Here is a 14,830-nt window from a genome sequence, read left to right as displayed (position 1 = left end):
GCACTGTGATGACAAGCGTCACGGAGCATTGTGAATACAGGGGTCATGGGGCATTGGGATGACAAGGGCATGGATCATTGTGATGACAAGTGTCATGGAGCATTGGGCTGAAAATGTTCATGGAGCATTGTGATGACAGGTTTCATGGAGCATTGTGATGACTAGGGAATGGAGCATTGTGATGAAAAGGGTCCCGGATCATTGTGTTCTCATGTGTCATGGAGTGTTGTGATGACAGTGGTCATGGAGAATTGTGAAGATATTGGTCATGGAGCATTGTGATGAGAATGCCATGGAACATTCTGATGACAAGGCCGTGGAACATTGTGATGGCAAGGGTCATGGAGCATTGTTATGAAAGTGGTAATGGAGCATTGTGATGAGAAGGGCATTGAGCATTGGTCTGAAATGTTTCATGGATTATTGTGATGAAAGTGGGCATGGAGCATTGTGATGACAAGGACACGGAACACTGTGATACATGGGTCATGGAAGATTGTAATGACAAGGGCATGGAGCATTGTAATGAGAAGGGGATCGAGCATTGTGAGGACAAGTGTCATGGAGCTTTGTGATGAAAAGGGCATGGAGCAATGTGATGAGAGGGTTCATGGAGCATTGTGATTACAATGAAATGGAACACTGTGATGCCAAGGGTAGTGGAGCTTTGTGATGACAAAGGTCATGGAGCATTTTGATGACAAGGGTGTGGTGTATTGTGATGAGAAGGGCAGGGAGCATTTTGATGACAGGTTCATGCAGCAATTTGATGAAAAGTATAATGGAACATTTTGATAACAGGGGTTATAGAACAGTGTGATGTCAGGGGTCATGGAGCTTTTGGATGAAAAGGGTCATGGAGCATTTTGATGACAGGGGATATGGAACATTGTCATGTCAGGGGTCATGGAACATTGTGATGATAAGGGGATGTAGCCTTGTGATGGCAGGCGTCATGGAACATTGTGATTACAGGGTGAGGGAGTATTGTGATGACTAGTGATGGAACATTGTGATATCTCTGGTGAGAGAGAATTTGGATGAGAATTGCATGGAGTATTGTGATTACAAGGTTTATGGAGCATAGCGATGACAAGGTTGTGGACCGTTGTGATGAAAAGCGTGTGGCACATTGCGATGACAAGGGTCATGGAGCATTGTTCTGACAAAGGCAAGGAGCATTGTGATGACAACGGTCACGGAGCATTGTGATGAAAAGTTCATGGAGCATTGTGGTTACAAAGGTCACAGAGCCTTGTGATGACTCGAGCATGGAGCACTGTGATGACAAACTTTATGAAGCATTGTGCTGACTGGAGTCACGGAGCATTGTGATGACAGGGGACATGGAGCACTGTGATGACAAGGGCATGGAGCATTGTGATGAAAGGGACATGGAGCATTGGTCTGACAAGTTTCATAGATTATTGTGATGACATTGGACATGGTGCACTGTGATGACAAGGGCATGGAGCATTGTGATGAGAAGGTCATGGATTATTGTGAAGACAGGTTTCATTGAGCATTGTGATGACATATGTCATGGTCCACTGCGATGACAATGGCAGGGAGCATTGTGATGCCAAATATAATGGAGGACTGTGATGACAAATATAATGGAGCATTGTGATGACAAAGGTCAGGGAGAATTGTGCTGACAAGTGCATGGAGAATTGTGATGAGAAGGGTCATGGAGCATTCTGAAGACAAGCTTGTGGAGTATATTGATGACAATGGCGTGGAGCATTGTGATGAAAACGGCATGGGGCATTGTGAAGAAAAAGGCATGGAGCCTTTCCGTGAAAGGTTTCAAGGAGCATTCTGACGAAAAGGGTCAGGGAGCATTGTGATGACAAGTGTATTGAGAATTGTGATGACAAAGGTCATGGAGCATTGTGATGACAAGGGCATGGAGCAATGTGATCCCAAGGTTCATGGTGGATTGTGATGACAATGGTAATGGAGTATTGTGATGACAAGCGCATAGAGCATTGTAATGACAAGGTCATGTAGCACTTTGCTGACAAAGGCATGGAACATGGTGATGACAGGTGTCATGGAGCACTGTGATGACAAGCGTCACGGAGCATTGTGAATACAGGGGTCATGGAACATTGGGATGACAAGGGCATGGATGATTGTGATGACAAGGGTCATGGAGCATTGGGCTGAAAATATTCATGGAGTATTTTGATGACAGAGGTCATGGAGCATTGTGATGACTAGGGAATGGAGCATTGTGATGACCAGAGTCCCGGATCAATGTGTTGTCAGGTGTCATGGAGTTTTGTGATGACAGTGGTCATGGAGCATTGTGATGATACTGGTCATGGAGCATTGTGATGAGAAGGTCATGGAGCATTGGGCTGAAAATGTTCACGGAGAATTGTGATGACATGGGTCATGGAGCACTGTGATGACAAGGGAATGGAGCATGGTGATGACAAGGTCCTGGAGCATTGTGATGAGAAGACCATGGAGACTTGTGATGACAAGTCTCATGTAGCATTTGATGAAAAGGGGTATGGAGAATTGTGATTACAGGGGTCTTGGCACATTGTGATGAGAAGGACATGGATCATTTTGAGGAGAAGGACAAGGAACTTTGTGATGACATGCGTCATTTAACTTTGTGATGACAAGGGCATGGAGCAATGTGATTACAGGTGTCTTGGAGCATTGTGATGAAAAGGGCATGGACCATTGTGATGAAAAAGGCATGGAGCCTTGTCATGACAGGGTTCAAGGAGCATACAGACAACAAGTGTCAGGGAGAATTTTCATGACAAATGTAATGAGCATTGTGATGACAAAGGTCATGGAGCATTGTGATGAGAAGACCATGGATAACTGTGATGACGAGCGTCATGGGGCATTGTGATGACAAATGTTATGGAATATTGTGATCACAAGGGTTTGGAGCATTGTTATGACAGAGTGACGTCATGGAGCATTTTGATTTCATTGTGATGACAATAGCATGAAGCATTATGATGATGGGCATGGTGCATTGTGATGACAGGGTTCATGGCTCTTTGAGATGAAAAGGGGCATGGAGCATTGTGATTTCAGTGGTCTTGGTGTATTGTGATGAGAAGGGTAATGGAGCCTTGTGATGACAAGGCCATGGAACATCGTGATGGCAGGGGTCATGGAGCATTGTTATGATGGGTAATGGGGCATTGTGATGGCAAGGGCATGGAGCATTTGATGAGAAAGCCATGGAGCATTCTGATAACATGTGTCATGGAGCTTTGTGATGACAAGGGCATGGAGCAATGTGATGAGAGCGTTCATGGAGCATTGTGATGACAATGACATGGAGCAATGTAATGCCAAGCGCCATGTATCTTTGTGATGACAAAAGTCACGGAGCATTTTGATGACAAGGGCGTTGTGCATTGTGATGAGAAGTGCAGGGAGCATTGTGATGACAGGGTCATGGAGCAATTTGATGAAAAGGGTCATGGAACATTTTGATGACAGGGGTTATGGAACACTGTGATGTCAGGGGTCATGGAGCATTTTGATGAAAAGGGTCATGGAGCATTTTGATGACACGGTTTATGGAACATTGGGATGTCAGGGTTCATCGAACATTGGGATGATAAATGCATGTAGCATTGTGATGACAGGAGTCATGAAACATTATGATGAAGTGGGTGCGGCAGTATTGTGACGAATAGTGATATAACATTGTGATATCACTGTTGAGAGAGCATTTTGATGAGAAGTGCATGGAGCACTGTGATGTCAAGGTTTATGGAGCATTGAGATGACAACATTGTGGAGCACTGTGATGACGAGCGCATGGTGAATTGTGATGACAAGTGTCATGGAGCATTGTGCTGACAAGTGCATGGAGCATTGTGATGACAAGGGTCAAAGAGCATTTTGATGAAAAGGGTCATGGAGCATTTTGATGACAGGGGTTATGGAACATTCTGATGTCAGGGATCATCGAACATTGTGATGATAAGTGCATATAACATTGTGATGACAGGAATCATGGAACATTGTGATGACAGGGGTGAGGGAGCATTGTGACGAATAGTGATGTAACATTGTGATATCAGTGGTGAGAGAGCATTTTGATGAGAAGTGCATGGAGCATTGTGATGACAAGGTTTATGGAGCATTGTGATGACAAGATTGTGGAGCATTGTGATGACAAGCGCATGGTGCATTTTGATGACATGTGTCATGGAGCAATGTGCAGACAAGCGCATGGAGAATTGTGATGACAAGGGTCATGGAGCATTGTGCTGAGAAATGCATAGAGCATTGTGATGACAAGGGTCAAAGAGCATTGTGATGAAAAGTTCATGGAGCATTGTGGTTAAAAAGGTCAAAGAGACTGTTGATGATGAGGGCATGGAGCATTGTGATGACAAAGGTCATGAAGCATTGTGATGACTGGAGTCACGGAGCATTGTGATGACAGGGGTCATGGAGCATTGTGATAACAAGGGCATTGAGCATTGTGATGACAAGGGCATGGAACATTGGTGTAATTAGTTTCATGGATTATTGCGATGACAGTTGGAATGGCGCATTGTGATGACAAGGGCATGGAGCATTGTGATGACCAGGTCATGCAGTATTGTGAAGACAGATGTCAGGGAGCATTGTGATGACATATGTAATGGCCCACTGCGATGACAATGGCATGGAGTACTGTGATGCCAAGTGTTATGGAGGATTCTGATGACAAAGGTAATGGAGCATTGTGATGACAAGGGCATGGAGCATTGTGATTACAGGGGTCTTGCAGCATTGTGATGACAAGTGTCATGGAGCCTTGTGATGACAAGGCTGTGTAACATTGTGATGGCAGGGGTTATGGAGCATTGCTATGACAGGGGTAATGGAGCTTTGTGATGAGAAAGGCATGGAGCATTGTGATTACAAGGTTTATGGAGCATTGCGCTGACAAATTTGTGGACCATTGTGATGAAAAGCACGTGGCACATTGTGATGACAAGTGTCACGGAGCATTGTGATGAAAAGATCATGGAGCATTGTGGTTAAAAAGGTCACAGAACATTGTGATGACGCGGGCATGGACCACTGTGATGACAAATATTATGAAGCATTGTGATGACTGGAGTCACGGAGCATTGTGATGACAGCGGTCATGGAGCAATTTCATGACAAGGGCATGGAGCATTGTGATGACAGGGACATGGAGCATTGGTCTGACAAGTTTCATAGAGTATTGTGATGACAGTGGACATGGTGCATTGTGATGACAAAGGCATGGAGCATTGTGTGGTAAAAATCAAGGAACCTTCTGATGACAAATGTCATGGAGCATACTGATGAAAAGGGTCCTGGACCATTGTGATTACAGGGGTCTTGGAACACTGTGATGACGAGGGCAAGGAGCATTGTGAGGAGAAAGCCAAGGAGCATTCTAATGACATGCGTCATTGAGCTTTGTGATGACAAGGGCATGGAGCATTGTGATTACAGGGGTCTGGGAGCATTGTGATGAAAAGGGCATGGATCATTGTGATGAAAATCGCACGGAGCCTTGCCATGACAGGCTTCAAGGAGCATACAGGCAACAAGTGTCAGGGAGCATTTTGATGACAAGTGTATTGAGCTTTGTGATGACAAAAGTCATGGAGCATTGCGATGAGAAGACCATGGATAATTGTGATAATGAGCGACAAGGGCCATTGTGATGACAAGTGTTATGGAGTATTGTGATCACAAGGGTTTGGAGCAGTGTTATGACATAGGTCATGGAGCATTTTGATTTCATTGTGATGACAATATCATGAAGCATTATGATGATGGGCATGGTGTATTGTGATGACAGGGTTCAAGGATCATTGAGATGAAAAGGGGCATGGAGCATTGTGATTACAGGGGTCTTGGAACATTGTGATGAGAAGGGTCATGGAGCCTTGTGATGACAAGGCCATGGATCATCGTGATGGGAGTGGTCACGGAGCATTGTTATGACAGGGCTAATGGAGCATTGTGATGGCAAGGTCATGGAGCATTGTGATGAAAAGGGCATGGAGTATTGTGATGACCCGCATCATGGAGCGTTGTGATGACAAGTGTTATGGAACATTGTGATCACAAGGTTTTGGAGCATTGTGATGACAGAGGTCATGGATCATTTTGATTTCAAGGAGCATGGAGCATTGTGATGACAAGGGCATGAAGCAATGTGACTCCAAGTCTCATGGAGGATTGTGATGACATGGTAATGGAGTATTGTGATGACAAGCGCATAGAGCACTGTAATGACATGGTCATGTAGCATTTTGCTGATAAAGGCATGGAGCATTGTGATGACAGGTGTCATGGAGCACTGTGATGACAATCGACACAGAGCATTGTGAATACAGGGTTCATGGAGCATTGGGATGACTAGGGAATGGAGCATTGTGATGACAAGTGTCCCGGATCATTGTGTTGTCAGGTGTCCTGGAGTGTTGTGATGACAGTGGGAATGGAGAATTGTGATTATATTGGTCATGGAGCATTATGATGAGAAGGTCATGGAGCACTGGGCTGAAAATATTCATGGAGTATTGTGATGACAGGGGTCATGGAGCATTGTGGTGACAAGGTCCTGAAGCATTGTGATGAGAAGTCCATGGAGACATGTGATGACAAATCTCATGGAGCATTCTGATGAAAAGGGGCATGGTGCATTGTAATAACAGTGGTCTTGGAGCATTGTGATGACAAGTGCTTGGAATATTGAGATGAGAAGGCCATTATGCATTCTGATGACATGCGTCATGGAGCTTTGCGATGACAAGGCCTGGAGAATTCTGATTACAGTGTTCTTGGAGCTTTGTGATGAAAAGGGCAAGGATCATTGTGATGAAAAAGGCATGGAGACTTGTCATGACAGGGTTCAGGGAGCATACTGATGACAAGTGTCAAGGAGCATTGTGATGACAAGTGTATTGAGCATTGTGATGACAAAGGTCATGGAGCATTGGGGTGAAAATGTTCATGGAGTATTGTGATGACAGGTGTCATGGAGCATTGAGATGAAAAGGGGCATGGATCATTGTGATTACAGGGTTCCTGGAGCACTGTGATGACAAAGGCATGGAACATTTTGATGAGAAGTCCATGGAACATACTGATGATATGTGTCATGGAGCTTTGTGATGACAAGGGCATGGAGCATTATGATTACAGGGGTCTTGGAGCATTGTGATGACAAGTGTCATGGAGCCTTGTGATGACAAGTCTGTGGAACATTGTCATGGCAGGGGTCATGGAGCATTGTTATGACAGGGGTAATGGAGCATTGTGATGAGAAATGCATGGAGCATTGTGATTACAATGTTTATGGAGCATTGCGATGACAAATTTTTGGACCGTTGTGATGAAAAGCACGTGGCACATTGTGATGACAAGTGTCATGGAGCATTGTGATGAAAAGATCATGGAGCATTGTGGTTACAAAGGTCACAGAGCCTTGTGATGACGCGGGCATGGACCACTGTGATGACAAATGTTATGAAGCATTGTGATGACTGGAGTCACGGAGCATTGTGATGACAGCGGTCATGGAGCAATTTGATGACAAGGGCATGGAGCATTGTGATGACAGGGGCATGGAGCATTGGTCTGACAATTTTCATAGATTGTTGTGATGACAGTGAACATGGTGCATTGTGATGACAAGGGCATGGAGCATTGTGTTGAGAAGGTCATGGAGTATTGTGAAGACAGGTGTCAGGGAGCATTGTGATCACCTATGTCATGGTCCATTGCGATGACAATGGCATGGAGCATTGTGATGCCAAATGTAATGGAGGCTTTTGGTGACAAATATAATGGAGTATTGTGATGACTATGGCTTGGAGCATTATGATGACAAGGGCCTTTGAGAATTTTCATGAAAACGTCGTGAAGCATTGTGATGATAAGGTCCTGGAACATTGTGATGAGAAAATCAAGGAACCTTCTGATGACAAATCTCATGGAGCATACTGATGAAAAGGGGCCTGGACCATTGTGATTACAGGGGTGTTGGAACATTGTGATGACTAGGGCTGGGAGCATTGTGAGGAGAAGGCCAAGGAGCATTCTAATGACATGCTTCATTGAGCTTGTCATGAAAAGGGCATGGATCATTGTGGTAAAAGTGGCATGGAGCCTTGTCATGACAGGGTTCAAGGAGGATACAGACAACAATTTTCAGGGAGCATTATGATGACAAGTGTATTGAGCTTTGTGATGACAAATGTCATGGAGCATTGTGATAAAAAGACCATGGATAATTGTGATAACGAGCGACATGGGGCACTGTGATGACAAGTGTTATGGAATATTGTGATCACAAGGGTTTGGAGCAGTATTATGACAGAGGTCATGGAGCATTTTGATTTAATTGTGATGACAATAGCATGAAGCATTATGATGATGGGAATGGTGCATTATGATGACAGGGTTCAAGGATCATTGAGATGAAAAGGGGCATGGAGCATTGTGATTACAGGGGTCTTGGAGCATTGTGATGGGAAGGGTCATGGAACATTGTGATGACAAGGCCATGGAACATCGTGATGGCAGGGGTCACGGAGCATTGTTATGACAGGTGTAATGGAGAATTCTGATGGCAAGGACATGGAGCACTGTAATGAGAAGGCCATGGAGCATTCTGATGACATGTGTCATGGACCTTTGTGATGACAAGGGCATGGAGCAATGTGATGACAGCGTTCATTAAGCATTGTGATGACAATGGCATGGAGCATTTTGATGCCAAGGGACATGGATCTTTGTGATGACAAATATCATGGAGCATTTTAACGACAAGGGCATTGTGCATTGTGATGAGAAGGGCAGGGAACATTGTGAGGACAGAGGTCATGGAGAATTTTGATTTCATTGTACTGACAATAGCCTGAAGCTTTATGATGATGGGCATGGTGCATTGAGATGACAGGGTTCATGGATCATTGAGATAAAAAGGGGCACGGAGCATTGTGATTACAGGGGTCTTGGGGCATTGTGATGAAAAGGGTCATGGAGCCTTGTGATGAAAAGGCCATGGAACGTCGTGATGGCAGGGGTAATGGAGCATTGTTATGACAGGTGTAATGGAGCATTGTGATGGCAAGGACATGAAGCATTGTGATGAGAAGGCCATGGAGCATTCTGATGACATGTGTCATGGAGCTATGTGATGACAAGGGCATGGAGTAATGTGATGAGAGCGTTCATGGAGCATTGTGATGAAAATGACATGGAGCATTGTGATGCCAAGGGTCATGGATCTTTGTGATGACAAAGGTCATTTAGCATTTTGACGACAAGGGCATTGTGCATTGTGATGAGAAGGGCAGGGAGCATTGTGATGACAGGGTCATGGAGCAATTTGATGGAAAGGGTCATGGAACATTTTGATGACAGCTGTTATCGAACATTATGATATCAGGCGTCATCGAACATTGTGATGATAAGTGCATGTAGCACTGTGATGACAGGTGTCATGGAACATTGTGATGACAGGGGTGAGGGAGTATTGTGATGAATAGTGATGTAACATTGTGATATCAGTGGAGAGAGAGCATTGTGATGAGAAGGTATATGGAGCATTGTCATGAAAAGATTGTAGAGCACTGTGATGACAAGCACATGGTGCACTGTGATGACATGTGTCATAGAGCATTGTGCTGACAAGTGCATGGAGCATTGTGATGACACAGGACATGGAGCATTCTGCTGAGAAAGGCATAGAGCATTGTGATGACAAGGGTCAAAGAGAATTGTGATGAAAAGTTCATGGAGCATTGTGGTTAAAAAGGTCACAGAGACTGTTGATGCTGAGGGCATGGACCATTGTGATGACAAATGTCATGAAGCATTGTGATGACTGGAGTCACGGAGCATTGTGATGACAGGGGTCATGGAGCATTGTCATAACAAGGGCATGGAGCATTGTGATGACAATGGCATGGAGCATTGGTCTAAAAAGTTTCATGGATTATTGTGATGACAGTTGGAATGGCGCATTGTGATGACAAGGGCATGGAGCATTGTGATGACCAGGTCATGCAGTATTGTGAAGACAGGTGTCAGGGAGCATTGTGATGTCATATGTAATGGCCCATTGTGATGACAATGGCATGGAGCATTGTGATGCCAAGTGTCATTGAGGATTCTGATGACAAAGTTAATGGAGCATTGTGATGACAATGGCTTGGAGCATTGTGATGACAAGGGTCAGGGAGCATTGTGCTGAAAAGTGCATGGAGAATTGTGATGACAAGGGTCATGGAGCATTCTGATGACAAGCTTGTGGAGTATTTTAATGACAAAGGCATGGAGCATTGTGATGAAAATGGCATGGGGCATTGTGATGAAAAAGACATGGAGCCTTTCCGTGACAGCGTACAAGGAGCATTCTGACGACAAGTGTCAGGGAGCATTGTGATGGCAAGTGTATTGAGAATTGTGATGACAAAGTTCATGGAGCATTGTGATGAAAAGCGCATGGAGTATTGTGATGACAGACATCATGGAGCGTTGTGAGGACAAGTGTTATGGAACATTGTGATCACAAGGATTTGGAGAATTGTGATGACAGAGGTCATCAATCATTTTGATTTCAAAGAGCATGGAGCATTGTGATGACAAGGGCATGAAGCAATGTGATCCCAAGGTTCATGGAGGATTGTGATGACAATGGTAATGGTGTATTATGATGACAAGCGCATAGAGGATTGTAATGACAAGGTCATGTAGCATTTTGCTGTCAAAGGCATGGAGCATTGTGATGACATGTGTCATTGGGCACTGTGATGACAAGCGTCACGGAGCATTGTGTATACAGGGTTCATGGAGCATTGGGATGACAAGGGCATGGATCATTGTGATGACAAGGGTCATGGAGCATTGGGCTGAAAATGTTCATGGAGTATTGTGATAACAGGGGTCATGGAGCATTGTGATGACAGAGGTCATGGAGAATTTTGATTTCATTGTGCTGACCATAGCCGGAAGCATCATGATGATGGGCATGATGCATTGTGATGACAGGTTTCATGGAGCATTGAGATGAAAAGTGGCATGGAGCATTGTGATTACAGGGGTCTTGGAGCATTGTGATGAAAAGGGCATGGAGCATTTTGATGAGAAGGCCATGGAACATTCTGATGACATGTGTCATGGAGCTTTGTGATGACAAGGGCATGGAGCATTGTGATTACAGGGGTTTTGGAGCATTGTGATGACAAGTGTCATGGAGCCTTGGGATGACAAGTCCGTGGAACATTGTGATGGCCGGGGTCATGGAGCATTGTTATTACAGGTGTAATGGAGCATTGTGATGAGAAGGGCATGGAGCACTGCGATGACAAATTTGTGGACCGTTGTGATGAAAAGCACGTGGCACATTGTGATGACAAGGGTCATGGAGCATTTTTCTGACAAAGGCATGGAGCATTGTGATGAAAAGTGTCACGGAGCATTGCGATGAAAAGTTCATGGAGCATTGTGTTTACAAATGTCACAGAGACTTGTGATGACGCAGGCATGGACCATTGTGATGACAAATGTTATGAAGCATTGTGATGACTGGAGTCACCGAGCATTGTGATGACAGGTGTCATGGAGCACTGTGATGACAATCGTCATGGAGCATTGTGAAGAAAGGGGTCATGGAGCATTGGGATGATAATGGCATGGATCATTTTGATGACAAGGGTCATGGAGCATTGGGCTGAAAATGTTCATGGAATATTGTGATGACCGAGGTCATGGAGCACTGTGATGACTAGGGGATGGAGCATTGTGATGACAAGACTCCCGGATCATTGTGTTGTCAGGTGTCATGGGGTGTTGTAATGACTGTGGTCATGGAGCATTGTGATGATATTGGTCATGGAGCATTGTGATGAGAAGGTCATGGAGCATTGGGCTAAAAATATTCAGGGTGTTTTGTGATGACAGGGTTCATGGAGCATTGTGATGACAAGGGAATGGAGCATTGTGGTGACAAGGTCCTGTAGCATTGTGATGAGAAAACCATGGAGACTTGTGATGACAAGTCTCATGGAGCATTCTGAGGAAAAGGGGCATGGTGCATTGTGATTACATTGGTCTTGGAGAATTGTGATGACAAGGGCATGGAGCATTGTGATGAGAAGGCCATGGAGCATTCTGATGACATGCGTCATGGAGCTTTGCGATGACAAGGGCATGGAGCATTCTTATTACAGGGTTCTTGGAGCATTGTGATGAAAACTGCATGGATCATTGTGATAAAAAAGGCGTGGAGACTGGTCATGACAGGTTTCAAGGAGCATACTGACGACAAGTGTCAGGGAGCATTGTGATGACAACTGGATTGAGCATTGTGATGACAAAGGTCATGGAGCATTGTGATGAGAAAACCATGGAGCCTTTTGATGACAAGTCTCATGGAGCATACTGATGAAAAGGGGCCTGGACCATTGTGATTACAGGGGTCTTGGAACATTGTGATGACAAGGGAATGGAGCATTGTGAGGAGAAGGCCAACTACCATTCTAATGACATGCGTCATTGAGCTCTGTGATGACAAGGGCATGGAACATTGTGATTACAGGGGTCTTGGAGCATTGTGATGAAAAGGGCATGGATCATTGTGATGAAAAAGGCATGGAGCCTTGTCATGACAGGGTTCAAGGAGCATACAGACAACAAGTGTCATGGAGCATTTTAATGACAAGTGTATTGAGCATTGTGATGACAAAAGTCATGGAGCATTGTGATGAGAGGACCATGGATAATTGTGATGACGAGCGTCATGGGGCATTGTGATGACAAGTGTTAAGGAATATTGTAATCACAAGGGTTTGTAGCATTGTTATGACAGTGGTCATGGAGCATATTGATTTCATTGTGATGACAATAGCATGAAGCATTATGATGATGTGCATGGTACATTGTGAAGAAAGGTTTCATGGATCATTTAGATGAAAAGGGGCATGGAGTATTGTGATATCAGGGGTCATGGAGCATTGTGATGAGAAGGGTCATTGAGCCTTGTGATGACTAGGCCGTGGAGCATCGTGATGGCAGGGGTCATTGAGCATTGTTATGACAGGTGTAATGGAGCATTGTGATGGCAAGGGCATGGAGCATACTGATGACATGTGTCATGGAGCTTTGTGATGACAAGCACATGGAGCAATGTGATGACAATGATATGGAGCATTGTGATGCCAAGGGTCATGGAACTATGAGATGACAAAGGTCATGGAGCATTTTGATGAGAAATGTGTTGTGCAGTGTGATGAGAAGGGCAGGGAGCATTGTGAAAGTAGGGTCATGGAGCAATTTGATGAAAAGGGTCATGAATAATTTTGATGACAGGGGTTATGGAACATTCTGATGTCAGGGGTCATGGGGCATTTTGATGAAAAGGGTCATGGAGCATTTTGATGACAGGGGTTATGGAACATTGTGATGTCAGGGGTCATCGAACATTTTGATGATAAGTGCATGTAGCATTGTGATGACAGGAGTCATGGAACATTATGATGACTGGGGTGACGGAGTACTGTGACGAATAGTGATGTAACATTGTGATATCAGTAGTGAGAGAGCATTTTGATGAGAAGTGCATGGTGCATTGTGATGACATGTGTCATGGAGCATTGTGCTGACAAGCGCATGGAGCATTGTGATGACAAGGTTCATGGAGCATTGTGCTTAGAAAGACATAGAACATTGTGATGAGAAGGGTCAAAGAGATTGTGATGAAAAGCTCAAAGAGCATTGTGGTTAAAAAGTCACAGAGACTGTTGATGACGAGGGCATGGACCATTCTGGTGACAAAGGTCATGAAGCATTGTGATGACTGGAGTCACGGAGCATTGTGATGACAGGGGTCATGGAGCATTGTGATAACAAGGGCATGGAGCACTGTGATGACAAGGGCATGGAGCATTGGGCTGAAAATGTTCATGGAGTATTGTGATGACAGGGGTCATGGAGCATTGTGATGACAGAGGTCATGGAGAATTTTGATTTCATTGTGCTGACAATAGCCGGAAGCATTATGATGATGGGAATGATGCACTGTGATGACAGGGTTCATGGATCATTGAGATGAAAAGGGGCATGCAGCATTGTGATTACAGTGGTCTTGGAGCACTGTGATGACAAGGACATGAAGCATTTTGATGAGAAGGCCATGGAACATTCTGATGACATGTGTCATGGAGCTTTGTAATGACAAGAGCATGGAGCATTGTGATGACAGGGGTCTTGGAGCATTGTGATGACAAGTGTCATGGAGCCTTGTGATGAAAAGGCCGTGGAACATTGTGATGGGAGGGGTCATGGAGCATTGTTATGACAGGGGTAAGGGAGCATTGTGATGAGAAGGGCATGGAGCATTGTGATTACAAGGTTTATGGAGCATTGCGATGACAAATTTGTGGACCGTTGTGATGAAAATCGCGTGGCACATTGTGATGACAAGGGTCATGGAGTATTTTTCTCACAAAGGCATGGAGCATTGTGATGATAAGGGACACGGAGCATTGTGATGATAAGGGTCACGGAGCATTGTGGTTTCAAAGGTCACAGAGACTTGTGATGATGCGGGCATGGACCATTGTGATGACAAATGTTGTGAAGCATTGTAATGACTGGAGTCATCGAGCAGTGTGAAGACAGGCGTCATGGAGCTTTGTGATGACAAGGGCATGGAGCATTGTGATGACAGGGACATGGAGCATTTGTCTGACAAGTTTCATAGATTACTGTGATGACAGTGGACATGGTGCATTGTGATGACAAGGGCATGGAGCATTGTGATGGGAAGGTCATGGAATATTGTGAA

The sequence above is a fragment of the Mesoplodon bidens genome (assembly GCF_964165515.1).
Source record: "Mesoplodon bidens genome assembly, contig: HAP1_SCAFFOLD_174, whole genome shotgun sequence".
NCBI lineage: Eukaryota > Metazoa > Chordata > Mammalia > Artiodactyla > Ziphiidae > Mesoplodon > Mesoplodon bidens.
Note: the sequence above shows the minus strand (reverse complement) of the source record.